Source organism: Schistocerca serialis, chromosome 2 (genome assembly GCF_023864345.2).
Source record: "Schistocerca serialis cubense isolate TAMUIC-IGC-003099 chromosome 2, iqSchSeri2.2, whole genome shotgun sequence".
NCBI lineage: Eukaryota > Metazoa > Arthropoda > Insecta > Orthoptera > Acrididae > Schistocerca > Schistocerca serialis.
Window position 1 is genome coordinate 1,124,277,000 of NC_064639.1, and position 17,944 is coordinate 1,124,294,943.

At 53.5% G+C, this 17,944-nt stretch overlaps 56 non-coding genes across 56 annotated transcripts; 18 read left to right on the forward strand and 38 right to left on the reverse strand.

Annotated features, from left to right (window-relative positions):
• Positions 1–70: 70 nt before the first annotated feature.
• Trnav-aac (transfer RNA valine (anticodon AAC)) lies at positions 71–143 on the reverse strand. Its single transcript has one exon. It is a non-coding gene; the product is annotated as a tRNA-Val (tRNA).
• A 158-nt stretch (positions 144–301) lies between these two features.
• Positions 302–374, reverse strand: Trnav-cac (transfer RNA valine (anticodon CAC)). The gene has a single exon. It is a non-coding gene; the product is annotated as a tRNA-Val (tRNA).
• Positions 375–776: 402 nt separating this feature from the next.
• Trnap-agg (transfer RNA proline (anticodon AGG)) lies at positions 777–848 on the forward strand. Its single transcript has one exon. It is a non-coding gene; the product is annotated as a tRNA-Pro (tRNA).
• Positions 849–1,042: 194 nt separating this feature from the next.
• On the reverse strand, positions 1,043–1,115 carry Trnav-aac (transfer RNA valine (anticodon AAC)). The gene has a single exon. It is a non-coding gene; the product is annotated as a tRNA-Val (tRNA).
• Positions 1,116–1,273: 158 nt separating this feature from the next.
• Positions 1,274–1,346, reverse strand: Trnav-cac (transfer RNA valine (anticodon CAC)). The gene has a single exon. It is a non-coding gene; the product is annotated as a tRNA-Val (tRNA).
• Positions 1,347–1,748: 402 nt separating this feature from the next.
• On the forward strand, positions 1,749–1,820 carry Trnap-agg (transfer RNA proline (anticodon AGG)). Its single transcript has one exon. It is a non-coding gene; the product is annotated as a tRNA-Pro (tRNA).
• Positions 1,821–2,014: 194 nt separating this feature from the next.
• On the reverse strand, positions 2,015–2,087 carry Trnav-aac (transfer RNA valine (anticodon AAC)). The gene has a single exon. It is a non-coding gene; the product is annotated as a tRNA-Val (tRNA).
• A 158-nt stretch (positions 2,088–2,245) lies between these two features.
• Positions 2,246–2,318, reverse strand: Trnav-cac (transfer RNA valine (anticodon CAC)). The gene has a single exon. It is a non-coding gene; the product is annotated as a tRNA-Val (tRNA).
• Positions 2,319–2,720: 402 nt separating this feature from the next.
• Positions 2,721–2,792, forward strand: Trnap-agg (transfer RNA proline (anticodon AGG)). Its single transcript has one exon. It is a non-coding gene; the product is annotated as a tRNA-Pro (tRNA).
• Positions 2,793–2,986: 194 nt separating this feature from the next.
• Positions 2,987–3,059, reverse strand: Trnav-aac (transfer RNA valine (anticodon AAC)). Its single transcript has one exon. It is a non-coding gene; the product is annotated as a tRNA-Val (tRNA).
• Positions 3,060–3,217: 158 nt separating this feature from the next.
• On the reverse strand, positions 3,218–3,290 carry Trnav-cac (transfer RNA valine (anticodon CAC)). Its single transcript has one exon. It is a non-coding gene; the product is annotated as a tRNA-Val (tRNA).
• Positions 3,291–3,692: 402 nt separating this feature from the next.
• On the forward strand, positions 3,693–3,764 carry Trnap-agg (transfer RNA proline (anticodon AGG)). The gene has a single exon. It is a non-coding gene; the product is annotated as a tRNA-Pro (tRNA).
• A 194-nt stretch (positions 3,765–3,958) lies between these two features.
• Positions 3,959–4,031, reverse strand: Trnav-aac (transfer RNA valine (anticodon AAC)). The gene has a single exon. It is a non-coding gene; the product is annotated as a tRNA-Val (tRNA).
• A 158-nt stretch (positions 4,032–4,189) lies between these two features.
• Trnav-cac (transfer RNA valine (anticodon CAC)) lies at positions 4,190–4,262 on the reverse strand. Its single transcript has one exon. It is a non-coding gene; the product is annotated as a tRNA-Val (tRNA).
• A 402-nt stretch (positions 4,263–4,664) lies between these two features.
• On the forward strand, positions 4,665–4,736 carry Trnap-agg (transfer RNA proline (anticodon AGG)). Its single transcript has one exon. It is a non-coding gene; the product is annotated as a tRNA-Pro (tRNA).
• A 194-nt stretch (positions 4,737–4,930) lies between these two features.
• Trnav-aac (transfer RNA valine (anticodon AAC)) lies at positions 4,931–5,003 on the reverse strand. Its single transcript has one exon. It is a non-coding gene; the product is annotated as a tRNA-Val (tRNA).
• Positions 5,004–5,161: 158 nt separating this feature from the next.
• Trnav-cac (transfer RNA valine (anticodon CAC)) lies at positions 5,162–5,234 on the reverse strand. Its single transcript has one exon. It is a non-coding gene; the product is annotated as a tRNA-Val (tRNA).
• Positions 5,235–5,636: 402 nt separating this feature from the next.
• On the forward strand, positions 5,637–5,708 carry Trnap-agg (transfer RNA proline (anticodon AGG)). The gene has a single exon. It is a non-coding gene; the product is annotated as a tRNA-Pro (tRNA).
• Positions 5,709–5,902: 194 nt separating this feature from the next.
• Trnav-aac (transfer RNA valine (anticodon AAC)) lies at positions 5,903–5,975 on the reverse strand. Its single transcript has one exon. It is a non-coding gene; the product is annotated as a tRNA-Val (tRNA).
• A 158-nt stretch (positions 5,976–6,133) lies between these two features.
• Trnav-cac (transfer RNA valine (anticodon CAC)) lies at positions 6,134–6,206 on the reverse strand. The gene has a single exon. It is a non-coding gene; the product is annotated as a tRNA-Val (tRNA).
• Positions 6,207–6,608: 402 nt separating this feature from the next.
• On the forward strand, positions 6,609–6,680 carry Trnap-agg (transfer RNA proline (anticodon AGG)). The gene has a single exon. It is a non-coding gene; the product is annotated as a tRNA-Pro (tRNA).
• A 194-nt stretch (positions 6,681–6,874) lies between these two features.
• Positions 6,875–6,947, reverse strand: Trnav-aac (transfer RNA valine (anticodon AAC)). The gene has a single exon. It is a non-coding gene; the product is annotated as a tRNA-Val (tRNA).
• Positions 6,948–7,105: 158 nt separating this feature from the next.
• Positions 7,106–7,178, reverse strand: Trnav-cac (transfer RNA valine (anticodon CAC)). Its single transcript has one exon. It is a non-coding gene; the product is annotated as a tRNA-Val (tRNA).
• A 402-nt stretch (positions 7,179–7,580) lies between these two features.
• Trnap-agg (transfer RNA proline (anticodon AGG)) lies at positions 7,581–7,652 on the forward strand. The gene has a single exon. It is a non-coding gene; the product is annotated as a tRNA-Pro (tRNA).
• Positions 7,653–7,846: 194 nt separating this feature from the next.
• Positions 7,847–7,919, reverse strand: Trnav-aac (transfer RNA valine (anticodon AAC)). Its single transcript has one exon. It is a non-coding gene; the product is annotated as a tRNA-Val (tRNA).
• A 158-nt stretch (positions 7,920–8,077) lies between these two features.
• Positions 8,078–8,150, reverse strand: Trnav-cac (transfer RNA valine (anticodon CAC)). The gene has a single exon. It is a non-coding gene; the product is annotated as a tRNA-Val (tRNA).
• A 402-nt stretch (positions 8,151–8,552) lies between these two features.
• Trnap-agg (transfer RNA proline (anticodon AGG)) lies at positions 8,553–8,624 on the forward strand. The gene has a single exon. It is a non-coding gene; the product is annotated as a tRNA-Pro (tRNA).
• Positions 8,625–8,818: 194 nt separating this feature from the next.
• Positions 8,819–8,891, reverse strand: Trnav-aac (transfer RNA valine (anticodon AAC)). The gene has a single exon. It is a non-coding gene; the product is annotated as a tRNA-Val (tRNA).
• Positions 8,892–9,049: 158 nt separating this feature from the next.
• Trnav-cac (transfer RNA valine (anticodon CAC)) lies at positions 9,050–9,122 on the reverse strand. Its single transcript has one exon. It is a non-coding gene; the product is annotated as a tRNA-Val (tRNA).
• Positions 9,123–9,524: 402 nt separating this feature from the next.
• Trnap-agg (transfer RNA proline (anticodon AGG)) lies at positions 9,525–9,596 on the forward strand. The gene has a single exon. It is a non-coding gene; the product is annotated as a tRNA-Pro (tRNA).
• A 194-nt stretch (positions 9,597–9,790) lies between these two features.
• Trnav-aac (transfer RNA valine (anticodon AAC)) lies at positions 9,791–9,863 on the reverse strand. Its single transcript has one exon. It is a non-coding gene; the product is annotated as a tRNA-Val (tRNA).
• A 158-nt stretch (positions 9,864–10,021) lies between these two features.
• On the reverse strand, positions 10,022–10,094 carry Trnav-cac (transfer RNA valine (anticodon CAC)). Its single transcript has one exon. It is a non-coding gene; the product is annotated as a tRNA-Val (tRNA).
• Positions 10,095–10,496: 402 nt separating this feature from the next.
• Positions 10,497–10,568, forward strand: Trnap-agg (transfer RNA proline (anticodon AGG)). Its single transcript has one exon. It is a non-coding gene; the product is annotated as a tRNA-Pro (tRNA).
• A 194-nt stretch (positions 10,569–10,762) lies between these two features.
• Positions 10,763–10,835, reverse strand: Trnav-aac (transfer RNA valine (anticodon AAC)). The gene has a single exon. It is a non-coding gene; the product is annotated as a tRNA-Val (tRNA).
• Positions 10,836–10,993: 158 nt separating this feature from the next.
• Positions 10,994–11,066, reverse strand: Trnav-cac (transfer RNA valine (anticodon CAC)). The gene has a single exon. It is a non-coding gene; the product is annotated as a tRNA-Val (tRNA).
• A 402-nt stretch (positions 11,067–11,468) lies between these two features.
• Positions 11,469–11,540, forward strand: Trnap-agg (transfer RNA proline (anticodon AGG)). Its single transcript has one exon. It is a non-coding gene; the product is annotated as a tRNA-Pro (tRNA).
• Positions 11,541–11,734: 194 nt separating this feature from the next.
• Trnav-aac (transfer RNA valine (anticodon AAC)) lies at positions 11,735–11,807 on the reverse strand. Its single transcript has one exon. It is a non-coding gene; the product is annotated as a tRNA-Val (tRNA).
• Positions 11,808–11,965: 158 nt separating this feature from the next.
• Trnav-cac (transfer RNA valine (anticodon CAC)) lies at positions 11,966–12,038 on the reverse strand. Its single transcript has one exon. It is a non-coding gene; the product is annotated as a tRNA-Val (tRNA).
• A 402-nt stretch (positions 12,039–12,440) lies between these two features.
• Positions 12,441–12,512, forward strand: Trnap-agg (transfer RNA proline (anticodon AGG)). Its single transcript has one exon. It is a non-coding gene; the product is annotated as a tRNA-Pro (tRNA).
• A 194-nt stretch (positions 12,513–12,706) lies between these two features.
• On the reverse strand, positions 12,707–12,779 carry Trnav-aac (transfer RNA valine (anticodon AAC)). The gene has a single exon. It is a non-coding gene; the product is annotated as a tRNA-Val (tRNA).
• A 158-nt stretch (positions 12,780–12,937) lies between these two features.
• On the reverse strand, positions 12,938–13,010 carry Trnav-cac (transfer RNA valine (anticodon CAC)). Its single transcript has one exon. It is a non-coding gene; the product is annotated as a tRNA-Val (tRNA).
• Positions 13,011–13,412: 402 nt separating this feature from the next.
• On the forward strand, positions 13,413–13,484 carry Trnap-agg (transfer RNA proline (anticodon AGG)). Its single transcript has one exon. It is a non-coding gene; the product is annotated as a tRNA-Pro (tRNA).
• Positions 13,485–13,678: 194 nt separating this feature from the next.
• Trnav-aac (transfer RNA valine (anticodon AAC)) lies at positions 13,679–13,751 on the reverse strand. The gene has a single exon. It is a non-coding gene; the product is annotated as a tRNA-Val (tRNA).
• A 158-nt stretch (positions 13,752–13,909) lies between these two features.
• Positions 13,910–13,982, reverse strand: Trnav-cac (transfer RNA valine (anticodon CAC)). Its single transcript has one exon. It is a non-coding gene; the product is annotated as a tRNA-Val (tRNA).
• Positions 13,983–14,384: 402 nt separating this feature from the next.
• Trnap-agg (transfer RNA proline (anticodon AGG)) lies at positions 14,385–14,456 on the forward strand. Its single transcript has one exon. It is a non-coding gene; the product is annotated as a tRNA-Pro (tRNA).
• A 194-nt stretch (positions 14,457–14,650) lies between these two features.
• Positions 14,651–14,723, reverse strand: Trnav-aac (transfer RNA valine (anticodon AAC)). Its single transcript has one exon. It is a non-coding gene; the product is annotated as a tRNA-Val (tRNA).
• A 158-nt stretch (positions 14,724–14,881) lies between these two features.
• Trnav-cac (transfer RNA valine (anticodon CAC)) lies at positions 14,882–14,954 on the reverse strand. Its single transcript has one exon. It is a non-coding gene; the product is annotated as a tRNA-Val (tRNA).
• Positions 14,955–15,356: 402 nt separating this feature from the next.
• Positions 15,357–15,428, forward strand: Trnap-agg (transfer RNA proline (anticodon AGG)). The gene has a single exon. It is a non-coding gene; the product is annotated as a tRNA-Pro (tRNA).
• Positions 15,429–15,622: 194 nt separating this feature from the next.
• Trnav-aac (transfer RNA valine (anticodon AAC)) lies at positions 15,623–15,695 on the reverse strand. Its single transcript has one exon. It is a non-coding gene; the product is annotated as a tRNA-Val (tRNA).
• Positions 15,696–15,853: 158 nt separating this feature from the next.
• Trnav-cac (transfer RNA valine (anticodon CAC)) lies at positions 15,854–15,926 on the reverse strand. Its single transcript has one exon. It is a non-coding gene; the product is annotated as a tRNA-Val (tRNA).
• A 402-nt stretch (positions 15,927–16,328) lies between these two features.
• Positions 16,329–16,400, forward strand: Trnap-agg (transfer RNA proline (anticodon AGG)). The gene has a single exon. It is a non-coding gene; the product is annotated as a tRNA-Pro (tRNA).
• Positions 16,401–16,594: 194 nt separating this feature from the next.
• Trnav-aac (transfer RNA valine (anticodon AAC)) lies at positions 16,595–16,667 on the reverse strand. Its single transcript has one exon. It is a non-coding gene; the product is annotated as a tRNA-Val (tRNA).
• Positions 16,668–16,825: 158 nt separating this feature from the next.
• On the reverse strand, positions 16,826–16,898 carry Trnav-cac (transfer RNA valine (anticodon CAC)). The gene has a single exon. It is a non-coding gene; the product is annotated as a tRNA-Val (tRNA).
• Positions 16,899–17,300: 402 nt separating this feature from the next.
• On the forward strand, positions 17,301–17,372 carry Trnap-agg (transfer RNA proline (anticodon AGG)). Its single transcript has one exon. It is a non-coding gene; the product is annotated as a tRNA-Pro (tRNA).
• Positions 17,373–17,566: 194 nt separating this feature from the next.
• Trnav-aac (transfer RNA valine (anticodon AAC)) lies at positions 17,567–17,639 on the reverse strand. The gene has a single exon. It is a non-coding gene; the product is annotated as a tRNA-Val (tRNA).
• A 158-nt stretch (positions 17,640–17,797) lies between these two features.
• On the reverse strand, positions 17,798–17,870 carry Trnav-cac (transfer RNA valine (anticodon CAC)). Its single transcript has one exon. It is a non-coding gene; the product is annotated as a tRNA-Val (tRNA).
• Between the last annotated feature and the right edge of the window lie 74 nt (positions 17,871–17,944).

Genomic DNA, 17,944 nt, shown 5'->3' on the forward strand with positions numbered 1-17,944 from the left:
ATTACGAAGGTTTCGGGTACAGATGGTAGCAGATGCAGGTTAGTACGTCTTGCTTAAAGTGATGAAAAAGTGTTTCCGCCCGGGATCGAACCGGGGACCTTCTGCGTGTTAGGCAGACGTGATAACCGCTACACCACGGAAACTGCTTGTGTGCTCCTTACTTCACAGACAACTTGTAGTGATGTTGCCATCGTAACTAAAAAATTCAATAAATGTGGTACTTGCAAAACGAAGGGATATGCAGCAGATCCACACACGACGTGGCTCATTGGAGGACAATACGACATAGGCAGGAAAATACTGTTCCCGCCCGGGATCGAACCGGGGACCTTCTGCGTGTGAAGCAGACGTGATAACCGCTCCACTACGGAAACGACGGACCCGAGGAGTCCATCCTTGTTCACTCGAACTTGCCTCAGACTTTCTCTCGTCCGCGAATGCACACACGACAGTTCTTTTGTCAGCCTGGAACCCATCACAGCCGAGGGCTCAAGAAGTCTTCGGGGTGCTCGAGAGGGTGTCTGCCGTAGCACCCCTAACGAGATAGCGGCGTTTCGCGCAGTCGTTATTGCAAGTCATATCAGCAAAAGCAATCACTTTCTCAGCAGCAGGCAGTGCGAGCCCAGCGGCAGCTCTACATGAAGGTACCAATAGCCCAGGAAGGCCGCCGACCGCGGGAATTCGCGCAGCCCCCATCCCGCCAGCGTACACGACACTTCCAGGGCACCCTAGACGACATCGAAGGACTGGAATATTTGGCATTCGCTGTGTCACAGGGCTCGTTGGTCTAGGGGTATCATTCCTGCTTAGGGTGCAGGAGGTCCCGGGTTCAAATCCCGGACGAGCCCCAGCGTTTTGTGCAAACTGATCGCACGTCAGTGGCTGAGTCAGCGCAAAAAGCTCGCCGTCAATATCAAATGAATTTCTTATTCGATGTGAGCAATTGGCACTCGGGTCCGACGCGTGAAGGCGATTACGAAGGTTTCGGGTACAGATGGTAGCAGATGCAGGTTAGTACGTCTTGCTTAAAGTGATGAAAAAGTGTTTCCGCCCGGGATCGAACCGGGGACCTTCTGCGTGTTAGGCAGACGTGATAACCGCTACACCACGGAAACTGCTTGTGTGCACCTTACTTCACAGACAACTTGTAGTGATGTTGCCATCGTAACTAAAAAATTCAATAAATGTGGTACTTGCAGAACGAAGGGATATGCAGCAGATCCACACACGACGTGGCTCATTGGAGGACAATACGACATAGGCAGGAAAATACTGTTCCCGCCCGGGATCGAACCGTGGACCTTCTGCGTGTGAAGCAGACGTGATAACCGCTACACTACGGAAACGACGGACCCGAGGAGTCCATCCTTGTTCACTCGAACTTGCCTCAGACTTTCTCTCGTCCGCGAATGCACACACGACAGTTCTTTTGTCAGCCTGGAACCCATCACAGCCGAGGGCTCAAGAAGTCTTCGGGTTGCTCGAGAGGGTGTCTGCCGTAGCACCCCTAACGAGATAGCGGCGTTTCGCGCAGTCGTTATTGCAAGTCATATCAGCAAAAGCAATCACTTTCTCAGCAGCAGGCAGTGCGAGCCCAGCGGCAGCTCTACATGAAGGTACCAATAGCCCAGGAAGGCCGCCGACCGCGGGAATTCGCGCCGCCCCCATCCCGCCAGCGTACACGAGACTTCCAGGGCACCCTGGACGACATCGAGGGACTGGAATATTTGGCATTCGCCGTGTCACAGGGCTCGTTGGTCTAGGGGTATGATTCCTGCTTAGGGTGCAGGAGGTCCCGGGTTCAAATCCTGGACGAGCCCTAGCGTTTTGTGCAAACTGATCGCACGTCAGTGGCTGAGTCAGCGCAAAAAGCTCGCCGTCAATATCAAATGAATTTCTTATTCGATGTGAGCAATTGGCACTCGGGTCCGACGCGTGAAGGCGATTACGAAGGTTTCGGGTACAGATGGTAGCAGATGCAGGTTAGTACGTCTTGCTTAAAGTGATGAAAAAGTGTTTCCGCCCGGGATCGAACCGGGGACCTTCTGCGTGTTAGGCAGACGTGATAACCGCTACACCACGGAAACTGCTTGTGTGCACCTTACTTCACAGACAACTTGTAGTGATGTTGCCATCGTAACTAAAAAATTCAATAAATGTGGTACTTGCAAAACGAAGGGATATGCAGCAGATCCACACACGACGTGGCTCATTGGAGGACAATACGACATAGGCAGGAAAATACTGTTCCCGCCCGGGATCGAACCGGGGACCTTCTGCGTGTGAAGCAGACGTGATAACCGCTCCACTACGGAAACGACGGACCCGATGAGTCCATCCTTGTTCACTCGAACTTGCCTCAGACTTTCTCTCGTCCGCGAATGCACACACGACAGTTCTTTTGTCAGCCTGGAACCCATCACAGCCGAGGGCTCAAGAAGTCTTCGGGGTGCTCGAGAGGGTGTCTGCCGTAGCACCCCTAACGAGATAGCGGCGTTTCGCGCAGTCGTTATTGCAAGTCATATCAGCAAAAGCAATCACTTTCTCAGCAGCAGGCAGTGCGAGCCCAGCGGCAGCTCTACATGAAGGTACCAATAGCCCAGGAAGGCCGCCGACCGCGGGAATTCGCGCCGCCCCCATCCCGCCAGCGTACACGAGACTTCCAGGGCACCCTGGACGACATCGAGGGACTTGAATATTTGGCATTCGCAGTGTCACAGGGCTCGTTGGTCTAGGGGTATGATTCCTGCTTAGGGTGCAGGAGGTCCCGGGTTCAAATCCCGGACGAGCCCTAGCGTTTTGTGCAAACTGATCGCACGTCAGTGGCTGAGTCAGCGCAAAAAGCTCGCCGTCAATATCAAATGAATTTCTTATTCGATGTGAGCAATTGGCACTCGGGTCCGACGCGTGAAGGCGATTACGAAGGTTTCGGGTACAGATGGTAGCAGATGCAGGTTAGTACGTCTTGCTTAAAGTGATGAAAAAGTGTTTCCGCCCGGGATCGAACCGGGGACCTTCTGCGTGTTAGGCAGACGTGATAACCGCTACACCACGGAAACTGCTTGTGTGCTCCTTACTTCACAGACAACTTGTAGTGATGTTGCCATCGTAACTAAAAAATTCAATAAATGTGGTACTTGCAAAACGAAGGGATATGCAGCAGATCCACACACGACGTGGCTCATTGGAGGACAATACGACATAGGCAGGAAAATACTGTTCCCGCCCCGGATCGAACCGGGGACCTTCTGCGTGTGAAGCAGACGTGATAACCGCTTCACTACGGAAACGACGGACCCGAGGAGTCCATCCTTGTTCACTCGAACTTGCCTCAGACTTTCTCTCGTCCGCGAATGCACACACGACAGTTCTTTTGTCAGCCTGGAACCCATCACAGCCGAGGGCTCAAGAAGTCTTCGGGGTGCTCGAGAGGGTGTCTGCCGTAGCACCCCTAACGAGATAGCGGCGTTTCGCGCAGTCGTTATTGCAAGTCATATCAGCAAAAGCAATCACTTTCTCAGCAGCAGGCAGTGCGAGCCCAGCGGCAGCTCTACATGAAGGTACCAATAGCCCAGGAAGGCCGCCGACCGCGGGAATTCGCGCCGCCCCCATCCCGCCAGCGTACACGAGACTTCCAGGGCACCCTGGACGACATCGAGGGACTGGAATATTTGGCATTCGCCGTGTCACAGGGCTCGTTGGTCTAGGGGTATGATTCCTGCTTAGGGTGCCGGAGGTCCCGGGTTCAAATCCCGGACGAGCCCTAGCGTTTTGTGCAAACTGATCGCACGTCAGTGGCTGAGTCAGCGCAAAAAGCTCGCCGTCAATATCAAATGAATTTCTTATTCGATGTGAGCAATTGGCACTCGGGTCCGACGCGTGAAGGCGATTACGAAGGTTTCGGGTACAGATGGTAGCAGATGCAGGTTAGTACGTCTTGCTTAAAGTGATGAAAAAGTGTTTCCGCCCGGGATCGAACCGGGGACCTTCTGCGTGTTAGGCAGACGTGATAACCGCTACACCACGGAAACTGCTTGTGTGCACCTTACTTCACAGACAACTTGTAGTGATGTTGCCATCGTAACTAAAAAATTCAATAAATGTGGTACTTGCAAAACGAAGGGATATGCAGCAGATCCACACACGACGTGGCTCATTGGAGGACAATACGACATAGGCAGGAAAATACTGTTCCCGCCCGGGATCGAACCGGGGACCTTCTGCGTGTGAAGCAGACGTGATAACCGCTCCACTACGGAAACGACGGACCCGATGAGTCCATCCTTGTTCACTCGAACTTGCCTCAGACTTTCTCTCGTCCGCGAATGCACACACGACAGTTCTTTTGTCAGCCTGGAACCCATCACAGCCGAGGGCTCAAGAAGTCTTCGGGGTGCTCGAGAGGGTGTCTGCCGTAGCACCCCTAACGAGATAGCGGCGTTTCGCGCAGTCGTTATTGCAAGTCATATCAGCAAAAGCAATCACTTTCTCAGCAGCAGGCAGTGCGAGCCCAGCGGCAGCTCTACATGAAGGTACCAATAGCCCAGGAAGGCCGCCGACCGCGGGAATTCGCGCCGCCCCCATCCCGCCAGCGTACACGAGACTTCCAGGGCACCCTGGACGACATCGAGGGACTTGAATATTTGGCATTCGCAGTGTCACAGGGCTCGTTGGTCTAGGGGTATGATTCCTGCTTAGGGTGCAGGAGGTCCCGGGTTCAAATCCCGGACGAGCCCTAGCGTTTTGTGCAAACTGATCGCACGTCAGTGGCTGAGTCAGCGCAAAAAGCTCGCCGTCAATATCAAATGAATTTCTTATTCGATGTGAGCAATTGGCACTCGGGTCCGACGCGTGAAGGCGATTACGAAGGTTTCGGGTACAGATGGTAGCAGATGCAGGTTAGTACGTCTTGCTTAAAGTGATGAAAAAGTGTTTCCGCCCGGGATCGAACCGGGGACCTTCTGCGTGTTAGGCAGACGTGATAACCGCTACACCACGGAAACTGCTTGTGTGCTCCTTACTTCACAGACAACTTGTAGTGATGTTGCCATCGTAACTAAAAAATTCAATAAATGTGGTACTTGCAAAACGAAGGGATATGCAGCAGATCCACACACGACGTGGCTCATTGGAGGACAATACGACATAGGCAGGAAAATACTGTTCCCGCCCCGGATCGAACCGGGGACCTTCTGCGTGTGAAGCAGACGTGATAACCGCTTCACTACGGAAACGACGGACCCGAGGAGTCCATCCTTGTTCACTCGAACTTGCCTCAGACTTTCTCTCGTCCGCGAATGCACACACGACAGTTCTTTTGTCAGCCTGGAACCCATCACAGCCGAGGGCTCAAGAAGTCTTCGGGGTGCTCGAGAGGGTGTCTGCCGTAGCACCCCTAACGAGATAGCGGCGTTTCGCGCAGTCGTTATTGCAAGTCATATCAGCAAAAGCAATCACTTTCTCAGCAGCAGGCAGTGCGAGCCCAGCGGCAGCTCTACATGAAGGTACCAATAGCCCAGGAAGGCCGCCGACCGCGGGAATTCGCGCCGCCCCCATCCCGCCAGCGTACACGAGACTTCCAGGGCACCCTGGACGACATCGAGGGACTGGAATATTTGGCATTCGCCGTGTCACAGGGCTCGTTGGTCTAGGGGTATGATTCCTGCTTAGGGTGCCGGAGGTCCCGGGTTCAAATCCCGGACGAGCCCTAGCGTTTTGTGCAAACTGATCGCACGTCAGTGGCTGAGTCAGCGCAAAAAGCTCGCCGTCAATATCAAATGAATTTCTTATTCGATGTGAGCAATTGGCACTCGGGTCCGACGCGTGAAGGCGATTACGAAGGTTTCGGGTACAGATGGTAGCAGATGCAGGTTAGTACGTCTTGCTTAAAGTGATGAAAAAGTGTTTCCGCCCGGGATCGAACCGGGGACCTTCTGCGTGTTAGGCAGACGTGATAACCGCTACACCACGGAAACTGCTTGTGTGCACCTTACTTCACAGACAACTTGTAGTGATGTTGCCATCGTAACTAAAAAATTCAATAAATGTGGTACTTGCAAAACGAAGGGATATGCAGCAGATCCACACACGACGTGGCTCATTGGAGGACAATACGACATAGGCAGGAAAATACTGTTCCCGCCCGGGATCGAACCGGGGACCTTCTGCGTGTGAAGCAGACGTGATAACCGCTCCACTACGGAAACGACGGACCCGATGAGTCCATCCTTGTTCACTCGAACTTGCCTCAGACTTTCTCTCGTCCGCGAATGCACACACGACAGTTCTTTTGTCAGCCTGGAACCCATCACAGCCGAGGGCTCAAGAAGTCTTCGGGGTGCTCGAGAGGGTGTCTGCCGTAGCACCCCTAACGAGATAGCGGCGTTTCGCGCAGTCGTTATTGCAAGTCATATCAGCAAAAGCAATCACTTTCTCAGCAGCAGGCAGTGCGAGCCCAGCGGCAGCTCTACATGAAGGTACCAATAGCCCAGGAAGGCCGCCGACCGCGGGAATTCGCGCCGCCCCCATCCCGCCAGCGTACACGAGACTTCCAGGGCACCCTGGACGACATCGAGGGACTTGAATATTTGGCATTCGCAGTGTCACAGGGCTCGTTGGTCTAGGGGTATGATTCCTGCTTAGGGTGCAGGAGGTCCCGGGTTCAAATCCCGGACGAGCCCTAGCGTTTTGTGCAAACTGATCGCACGTCAGTGGCTGAGTCAGCGCAAAAAGCTCGCCGTCAATATCAAATGAATTTCTTATTCGATGTGAGCAATTGGCACTCGGGTCCGACGCGTGAAGGCGATTACGAAGGTTTCGGGTACAGATGGTAGCAGATGCAGGTTAGTACGTCTTGCTTAAAGTGATGAAAAAGTGTTTCCGCCCGGGATCGAACCGGGGACCTTCTGCGTGTTAGGCAGACGTGATAACCGCTACACCACGGAAACTGCTTGTGTGCTCCTTACTTCACAGACAACTTGTAGTGATGTTGCCATCGTAACTAAAAAATTCAATAAATGTGGTACTTGCAAAACGAAGGGATATGCAGCAGATCCACACACGACGTGGCTCATTGGAGGACAATACGACATAGGCAGGAAAATACTGTTCCCGCCCGGGATCGAACCGGGGACCTTCTGCGTGTGAAGCAGACGTGATAACCGCTCCACTACGGAAACGACGGACCCGATGAGTCCATCCTTGTTCACTCGAACTTGCCTCAGACTTTCTCTCGTCCGCGAATGCACACACGACAGTTCTTTTGTCAGCCTGGAACCCATCACAGCCGAGGGCTCAAGAAGTCTTCGGGGTGCTCGAGAGGGTGTCTGCCGTAGCACCCCTAACGAGATAGCGGCGTTTCGCGCAGTCGTTATTGCAAGTCATATCAGCAAAAGCAATCACTTTCTCAGCAGCAGGCAGTGCGAGCCCAGCGGCAGCTCTACATGAAGGTACCAATAGCCCAGGAAGGCCGCCGACCGCGGGAATTCGCGCCGCCCCCATCCCGCCAGCGTACACGAGACTTCCAGGGCACCCTGGACGACATCGAGGGACTTGAATATTTGGCATTCGCAGTGTCACAGGGCTCGTTGGTCTAGGGGTATGATTCCTGCTTAGGGTGCAGGAGGTCCCGGGTTCAAATCCCGGACGAGCCCTAGCGTTTTGTGCAAACTGATCGCACGTCAGTGGCTGAGTCAGCGCAAAAAGCTCGCCGTCAATATCAAATGAATTTCTTATTCGATGTGAGCAATTGGCACTCGGGTCCGACGCGTGAAGGCGATTACGAAGGTTTCGGGTACAGATGGTAGCAGATGCAGGTTAGTACGTCTTGCTTAAAGTGATGAAAAAGTGTTTCCGCCCGGGATCGAACCGGGGACCTTCTGCGTGTTAGGCAGACGTGATAACCGCTACACCACGGAAACTGCTTGTGTGCTCCTTACTTCACAGACAACTTGTAGTGATGTTGCCATCGTAACTAAAAAATTCAATAAATGTGGTACTTGCAAAACGAAGGGATATGCAGCAGATCCACACACGACGTGGCTCATTGGAGGACAATACGACATAGGCAGGAAAATACTGTTCCCGCCCCGGATCGAACCGGGGACCTTCTGCGTGTGAAGCAGACGTGATAACCGCTTCACTACGGAAACGACGGACCCGAGGAGTCCATCCTTGTTCACTCGAACTTGCCTCAGACTTTCTCTCGTCCGCGAATGCACACACGACAGTTCTTTTGTCAGCCTGGAACCCATCACAGCCGAGGGCTCAAGAAGTCTTCGGGGTGCTCGAGAGGGTGTCTGCCGTAGCACCCCTAACGAGATAGCGGCGTTTCGCGCAGTCGTTATTGCAAGTCATATCAGCAAAAGCAATCACTTTCTCAGCAGCAGGCAGTGCGAGCCCAGCGGCAGCTCTACATGAAGGTACCAATAGCCCAGGAAGGCCGCCGACCGCGGGAATTCGCGCCGCCCCCATCCCGCCAGCGTACACGAGACTTCCAGGGCACCCTGGACGACATCGAGGGACTGGAATATTTGGCATTCGCCGTGTCACAGGGCTCGTTGGTCTAGGGGTATGATTCCTGCTTAGGGTGCCGGAGGTCCCGGGTTCAAATCCCGGACGAGCCCTAGCGTTTTGTGCAAACTGATCGCACGTCAGTGGCTGAGTCAGCGCAAAAAGCTCGCCGTCAATATCAAATGAATTTCTTATTCGATGTGAGCAATTGGCACTCGGGTCCGACGCGTGAAGGCGATTACGAAGGTTTCGGGTACAGATGGTAGCAGATGCAGGTTAGTACGTCTTGCTTAAAGTGATGAAAAAGTGTTTCCGCCCGGGATCGAACCGGGGACCTTCTGCGTGTTAGGCAGACGTGATAACCGCTACACCACGGAAACTGCTTGTGTGCACCTTACTTCACAGACAACTTGTAGTGATGTTGCCATCGTAACTAAAAAATTCAATAAATGTGGTACTTGCAAAACGAAGGGATATGCAGCAGATCCACACACGACGTGGCTCATTGGAGGACAATACGACATAGGCAGGAAAATACTGTTCCCGCCCGGGATCGAACCGGGGACCTTCTGCGTGTGAAGCAGACGTGATAACCGCTCCACTACGGAAACGACGGACCCGAGGAGTCCATCCTTGTTCACTCGAACTTGCCTCAGACTTTCTCTCGTCCGCGAATGCACACACGACAGTTCTTTTGTCAGCCTGGAACCCATCACAGCCGAGGGCTCAAGAAGTCTTCGGGGTGCTCGAGAGGGTGTCTGCCGTAGCACCCCTAACGAGATAGCGGCGTTTCGCGCAGTCGTTATTGCAAGTCATATCAGCAAAAGCAATCACTTTCTCAGCAGCAGGCAGTGCGAGCCCAGCGGCAGCTCTACATGAAGGTACCAATAGCCCAGGAAGGCCGCCGACCGCGGGAATTCGCGCCGCCCCCATCCCGCCAGCGTACACGAGACTTCCAGGGCACCCTGGACGACATCGAGGGACTTGAATATTTGGCATTCGCAGTGTCACAGGGCTCGTTGGTCTAGGGGTATGATTCCTGCTTAGGGTGCAGGAGGTCCCGGGTTCAAATCCCGGACGAGCCCTAGCGTTTTGTGCAAACTGATCGCACGTCAGTGGCTGAGTCAGCGCAAAAAGCTCGCCGTCAATATCAAATGAATTTCTTATTCGATGTGAGCAATTGGCACTCGGGTCCGACGCGTGAAGGCGATTACGAAGGTTTCGGGTACAGATGGTAGCAGATGCAGGTTAGTACGTCTTGCTTAAAGTGATGAAAAAGTGTTTCCGCCCGGGATCGAACCGGGGACCTTCTGCGTGTTAGGCAGACGTGATAACCGCTACACCACGGAAACTGCTTGTGTGCTCCTTACTTCACAGACAACTTGTAGTGATGTTGCCATCGTAACTAAAAAATTCAATAAATGTGGTACTTGCAAAACGAAGGGATATGCAGCAGATCCACACACGACGTGGCTCATTGGAGGACAATACGACATAGGCAGGAAAATACTGTTCCCGCCCCGGATCGAACCGTGGACCTTCTGCGTGTGAAGCAGACGTGATAACCGCTACACTACGGAAACGACGGACCCGAGGAGTCCATCCTTGTTCACTCGAACTTGCCTCAGACTTTCTCTCGTCCGCGAATGCACACACGACAGTTCTTTTGTCAGCCTGGAACCCATCACAGCCGAGGGCTCAAGAAGTCTTCGGGTTGCTCGAGAGGGTGTCTGCCGTAGCACCCCTAACGAGATAGCGGCGTTTCGCGCAGTCGTTATTGCAAGTCATATCAGCAAAAGCAATCACTTTCTCAGCAGCAGGCAGTGCGAGCCCAGCGGCAGCTCTACATGAAGGTACCAATAGCCCAGGAAGGCCGCCGACCGCGGGAATTCGCGCCGCCCCCATCCCGCCAGCGTACACGAGACTTCCAGGGCACCCTGGACGACATCGAGGGACTGGAATATTTGGCATTCGCCGTGTCACAGGGCTCGTTGGTCTAGGGGTATGATTCCTGCTTAGGGTGCAGGAGGTCCCGGGTTCAAATCCCGGACGAGCCCTAGCGTTTTGTGCAAACTGATCGCACGTCAGTGGCTGAGTCAGCGCAAAAAGCTCGCCGTCAATATCAAATGAATTTCTTATTCGATGTGAGCAATTGGCACTCGGGTCCGACGCGTGAAGGCGATTACGAAGGTTTCGGGTACAGATGGTAGCAGATGCAGGTTAGTACGTCTTGCTTAAAGTGATGAAAAAGTGTTTCCGCCCGGGATCGAACCGGGGACCTTCTGCGTGTTAGGCAGACGTGATAACCGCTACACCACGGAAACTGCTTGTGTGCTCCTTACTTCACAGACAACTTGTAGTGATGTTGCCATCGTAACTAAAAAATTCAATAAATGTGGTACTTGCAAAACGAAGGGATATGCAGCAGATCCACACACGACGTGGCTCATTGGAGGACAATACGACATAGGCAGGAAAATACTGTTCCCGCCCCGGATCGAACCGGGGACCTTCTGCGTGTGAAGCAGACGTGATAACCGCTTCACTACGGAAACGACGGACCCGAGGAGTCCATCCTTGTTCACTCGAACTTGCCTCAGACTTTCTCTCGTCCGCGAATGCACACACGACAGTTCTTTTGTCAGCCTGGAACCCATCACAGCCGAGGGCTCAAGAAGTCTTCGGGGTGCTCGAGAGGGTGTCTGCCGTAGCACCCCTAACGAGATAGCGGCGTTTCGCGCAGTCGTTATTGCAAGTCATATCAGCAAAAGCAATCACTTTCTCAGCAGCAGGCAGTGCGAGCCCAGCGGCAGCTCTACATGAAGGTACCAATAGCCCAGGAAGGCCGCCGACCGCGGGAATTCGCGCCGCCCCCATCCCGCCAGCGTACACGAGACTTCCAGGGCACCCTGGACGACATCGAGGGACTGGAATATTTGGCATTCGCCGTGTCACAGGGCTCGTTGGTCTAGGGGTATGATTCCTGCTTAGGGTGCCGGAGGTCCCGGGTTCAAATCCCGGACGAGCCCTAGCGTTTTGTGCAAACTGATCGCACGTCAGTGGCTGAGTCAGCGCAAAAAGCTCGCCGTCAATATCAAATGAATTTCTTATTCGATGTGAGCAATTGGCACTCGGGTCCGACGCGTGAAGGCGATTACGAAGGTTTCGGGTACAGATGGTAGCAGATGCAGGTTAGTACGTCTTGCTTAAAGTGATGAAAAAGTGTTTCCGCCCGGGATCGAACCGGGGACCTTCTGCGTGTTAGGCAGACGTGATAACCGCTACACCACGGAAACTGCTTGTGTGCACCTTACTTCACAGACAACTTGTAGTGATGTTGCCATCGTAACTAAAAAATTCAATAAATGTGGTACTTGCAAAACGAAGGGATATGCAGCAGATCCACACACGACGTGGCTCATTGGAGGACAATACGACATAGGCAGGAAAATACTGTTCCCGCCCGGGATCGAACCGGGGACCTTCTGCGTGTGAAGCAGACGTGATAACCGCTCCACTACGGAAACGACGGACCCGATGAGTCCATCCTTGTTCACTCGAACTTGCCTCAGACTTTCTCTCGTCCGCGAATGCACACACGACAGTTCTTTTGTCAGCCTGGAACCCATCACAGCCGAGGGCTCAAGAAGTCTTCGGGGTGCTCGAGAGGGTGTCTGCCGTAGCACCCCTAACGAGATAGCGGCGTTTCGCGCAGTCGTTATTGCAAGTCATATCAGCAAAAGCAATCACTTTCTCAGCAGCAGGCAGTGCGAGCCCAGCGGCAGCTCTACATGAAGGTACCAATAGCCCAGGAAGGCCGCCGACCGCGGGAATTCGCGCCGCCCCCATCCCGCCAGCGTACACGAGACTTCCAGGGCACCCTGGACGACATCGAGGGACTGGAATATTTGGCATTCGCCGTGTCACAGGGCTCGTTGGTCTAGGGGTATGATTCCTGCTTAGGGTGCAGGAGGTCCCGGGTTCAAATCCCGGACGAGCCCTAGCGTTTTGTGCAAACTGATCGCACGTCAGTGGCTGAGTCAGCGCAAAAAGCTCGCCGTCAATATCAAATGAATTTCTTATTCGATGTGAGCAATTGGCACTCGGGTCCGACGCGTGAAGGCGATTACGAAGGTTTCGGGTACAGATGGTAGCAGATGCAGGTTAGTACGTCTTGCTTAAAGTGATGAAAAAGTGTTTCCGCCCGGGATCGAACCGGGGACCTTCTGCGTGTTAGGCAGACGTGATAACCGCTACACCACGGAAACTGCTTGTGTGCTCCTTACTTCACAGACAACTTGTAGTGATGTTGCCATCGTAACTAAAAAATTCAATAAATGTGGTACTTGCAAAACGAAGGGATATGCAGCAGATCCACACACGACGTGGCTCATTGGAGGACAATACGACATAGGCAGGAAAATAATGTTCCCGCCCGGGATCGAACCGTGGACCTTCTGCGTGTGAAGCAGACGTGATAACCGCTACACTACGGAAACGACGGACCCGAGGAGTCCATCCTTGTTCACTCGAACTTGCCTCAGACTTTCTCTCGTCCGCGAATGCACACACGACAGTTCTTTTGTCAGCCTGGAACCCATCACAGCCGAGGGCTCAAGAAGTCTTCGGGTTGCTCGAGAGGGTGTCTGCCGTAGCACCCCTAACGAGATAGCGGCGTTTCGCGCAGTCGTTATTGCAAGTCATATCAGCAAAAGCAATCACTTTCTCAGCAGCAGGCAGTGCGAGCCCAGCGGCAGCTCTACATGAAGGTACCAATAGCCCAGGAAGGCCGCCGACCGCGGGAATTCGCGCCGCCCCCATCCCGCCAGCGTACACGAGACTTCCAGGGCACCCTGGACGACATCGAGGGACTGGAATATTTGGCATTCGCCGTGTCACAGGGCTCGTTGGTCTAGGGGTATGATTCCTGCTTAGGGTGCCGGAGGTCCCGGGTTCAAATCCCGGACGAGCCCTAGCGTTTTGTGCAAACTGATCGCACGTCAGTGGCTGAGTCAGCGCAAAAAGCTCGCCGTCAATATCAAATGAATTTCTTATTCGATGTGAGCAATTGGCACTCGGGTCCGACGCGTGAAGGCGATTACGAAGGTTTCGGGTACAGATGGTAGCAGATGCAGGTTAGTACGTCTTGCTTAAAGTGATGAAAAAGTGTTTCCGCCCGGGATCGAACCGGGGACCTTCTGCGTGTTAGGCAGACGTGATAACCGCTACACCACGGAAACTGCTTGTGTGCACCTTACTTCACAGACAACTTGTAGTGATGTTGCCATCGTAACTAAAAAATTCAATAAATGTGGTACTTGCAAAACGAAGGGATATGCAGCAGATCCACACACGACGTGGCTCATTGGAGGACAATACGACATAGGCAGGAAAATACTGTTCCCGCCCGGGATCGAACCGGGGACCTTCTGCGTGTGAAGCAGACGTGATAACCGCTCCACTACGGAAACGACGGACCCGATGAGTCCATCCTTGTTCACTCGAACTTGCCTCAGACTTTCTCTCGTCCGCGAATGCACACACGACAGTTCTTTTGTCAGCCTGGAACCCATCACAGCCGAGGGCTCAAGAAGTCTTCGGGGTGCTCGAGAGGGTGTCTGCCGTAGCACCCCTAACGAGATAGCGGCGTTTCGCGCAGTCGTTATTGCAAGTCATATCAGCAAAAGCAATCACTTTCTCAGCAGCAGGCAGTGCGAGCCCAGCGGCAGCTCTACATGAAGGTACCAATAGCCCAGGAAGGCCGCCGACCGCGGGAATTCGCGCCGCCCCCATCCCGCCAGCGTACACGAGACTTCCAGGGCACCCTGGACGACATCGAGGGACTGGAATATTTGGCATTCGCCGTGTCACAGGGCTCGTTGGTCTAGGGGTATGATTCCTGCTTAGGGTGCAGGAGGTCCCGGGTTCAAATCCCGGACGAGCCCTAGCGTTTTGTGCAAACTGATCGCACGTCAGTGGCTGAGTCAGCGCAAAAAGCTCGCCGTCAATATCAAATGAATTTCTTATTCGATGTGAGCAATTGGCACTCGGGTCCGACGCGTGAAGGCGATTACGAAGGTTTCGGGTACAGATGGTAGCAGATGCAGGTTAGTACGTCTTGCTTAAAGTGATGAAAAAGTGTTTCCGCCCGGGATCGAACCGGGGACCTTCTGCGTGTTAGGCAGACGTGATAACCGCTACACCACGGAAACTGCTTGTGTGCTCCTTACTTCACAGACAACTTGTAGTGATGTTGCCATCGTAACTAAAAAATTCAATAAATGTGGTACTTGCAAAACGAAGGGATATGCAGCAGATCCACACACGACGTGGCTCATTGGAGGACAATACGACATAGGCAGGAAAATACTGTTCCCGCCCCGGATCGAACCGGGGACCTTCTGCGTGTGAAGCAGACGTGATAACCGCTTCACTACGGAAACGACGGACCCGAGGAGTCCATCCTTGTTCACTCGAACTTGCCTCAGACTTTCTCTCGTCCGCGAATGCACACACGACAGTTCTTTTGTCAGCCTGGAACCCATCACAGCCGAGGGCTCAAGAAGTCTTCGGGGTGCTCGAGAGGGTGTCTGCCGTAGCACCCCTAACGAGATAGCGGCGTTTCGCGCAGTCGTTATTGCAAGTCATATCAGCAAAAGCAATCACTTTCTCAGCAGCAGGCAGTGCGAGCCCAGCGGCAGCTCTACATGAAGGTACCAATAGCCCAGGAAGGCCGCCGACCGCGGGAATTCGCGCCGCCCCCATCCCGCCAGCGTACACGAGACTTCCAGGGCACCCTGGACGACATCGAGGGACTGGAATATTTGGCATTCGCCGTGTCACAGGGCTCGTTGGTCTAGGGGTATGATTCCTGCTTAGGGTGCCGGAGGTCCCGGGTTCAAATCCCGGACGAGCCCTAGCGTTTTGTGCAAACTGATCGCACGTCAGTGGCTGAGTCAGCGCAAAAAGCTCGCCGTCAATATCAAATGAATTTCTTATTCGATGTGAGCAATTGGCACTCGGGTCCGACGCGTGAAGGCGATTACGAAGGTTTCGGGTACAGATGGTAGCAGATGCAGGTTAGTACGTCTTGCTTAAAGTGATGAAAAAGTGTTTCCGCCCGGGATCGAACCGGGGACCTTCTGCGTGTTAGGCAGACGTGATAACCGCTACACCACGGAAACTGCTTGTGTGCACCTTACTTCACAGACAACTTGTAGTGATGTTGCCATCGTAACTAAAAAATTCAATAAATGTGGTACTTGCAAAACGAAGGGATATGCAGCAGATCCACACACGACGTGGCTCATTGGAGGACAATACGACATAGGCAGGAAAATACTGTTCCCGCCCGGGATCGAACCGGGGACCTTCTGCGTGTGAAGCAGACGTGATAACCGCTCCACTACGGAAACGACGGACCCGATGAGTCCATCCTTGTTCACTCGAACTTGCCTCAGACTTTCTCTCGTCCGCGAATGCACACACGACAGTTCTTTTGTCAGCCTGGAACCCATCACAGCCGAGGGCTCAAGAAGTCTTCGGGGTGCTCGAGAGGGTGTCTGCCGTAGCACCCCTAACGAGATAGCGGCGTTTCGCGCAGTCGTTATTGCAAGTCATATCAGCAAAAGCAATCACTTTCTCAGCAGCAGGCAGTGCGAGCCCAGCGGCAGCTCTACATGAAGGTACCAATAGCCCAGGAAGGCCGCCGACCGCGGGAATTCGCGCCGCCCCCATCCCGCCAGCGTACACGAGACTTCCAGGGCACCCTGGACGACATCGAGGGACTTGAATATTTGGCATTCGCAGTGTCACAGGGCTCGTTGGTCTAGGGGTATGATTCCTGCTTAGGGTGCAGGAGGTCCCGGGTTCAAATCCCGGACGAGCCCTAGCGTTTTGTGCAAACTGATCGCACGTCAGTGGCTGAGTCAGCGCAAAAAGCTCGCCGTCAATATCAAATGAATTTCTTATTCGATGTGAGCAATTGGCACTCGGGTCCGACGCGTGAAGGCGATTACGAAGGTTTCGGGTACAGATGGTAGCAGATGCAGGTTAGTACGTCTTGCTTAAAGTGATGAAAAAGTGTTTCCGCCCGGGATCGAACCGGGGACCTTCTGCGTGTTAGGCAGACGTGATAACCGCTACACCACGGAAACTGCTTGTGTGCTCCTTACTTCACAGACAACTTGTAGTGATGTTGCCATCGTAACTAAAAAATTCAATAAATGTGGTACTTGCAAAACGAAGGGATATGCAGCAGATCCACACACGACGTGGCTCATTGGAGGACAATACGACATAGGCAGGAAAATACTGTTCCCGCCCGGGATCGAACCGTGGACCTTCTGCGTGTGAAGCAGACGTGATAACCGCTACACTACGGAAACGACGGACCCGAGGAGTCCATCCTTGTTCACTCGAACTTGCCTCAGACTTTCTCTCGTCCGCGAATGCACACACGACAGTTCTTTTGTCAGCCTGGAACCCATCACAGCCGAGGGCTCAAGAAGTCTTCGGGTTGCTCGAGAGGGTGTCTGCCGTAGCACCCCTAACGAGATAGCGGCGTTTCGCGCAGTCGTTATTGCAAGTCATATCAGCAAAAGCAATCACTTTCTCAGCAGCAGGCAGTGCGAGCCCAGCGGCAGCTCTACATGAAGGTACCAATAGCCCAGGAAGGCCGCCGACCGCGGGAATTCGCGCCGCCCCCATCCCGCCAGCGTACACGAGACTTCCAGGGCACCCTGGACGACATCGAGGGACTGGAATATTTGGCATTCGCCGTGTCACAGGGCTCGTTGGTCTAGGGGTATGATTCCTGCTTAGGGTGCCGGAGGTCCCGGGTTCAAATCCCGGACGAGCCCTAGCGTTTTGTGCAAACTGATCGCACGTCAGTGGCTGAGTCAGCGCAAAAAGCTCGCCGTCAATATCAAATGAATTTCTTATTCGATGTGAGCAATTGGCACTCGGGTCCGACGCGTGAAGGCGATTACGAAGGTTTCGGGTACAGATGGTAGCAGATGCAGGTTAGTACGTCTTGCTTAAAGTGATGAAAAAGTGTTTCCGCCCGGGATCGAACCGGGGACCTTCTGCGTGTTAGGCAGACGTGATAACCGCTACACCACGGAAACTGCTTGTGTGCACCTTACTTCACAGACAACTTGTAGTGATGTTGCCATCGTAACTAAAAAATTCAATAAATGTGGTACTTGCAAAACGAAGGGATATGCAGCAGATCCACACACGACGTGGCTCATTGGAGGACAATACGACATAGGCAGGAAAATACTGTTCCCGCCCGGGATCGAACCGGGGACCTTCTGCGTGTGAAGCAGACGTGATAACCGCTCCACTACGGAAACGACGGACCCGATGAGTCCATCCTTGTTCACTCGAACTTGCCTCAGACTTTCTCTCGTCCGCGAATGCACACACG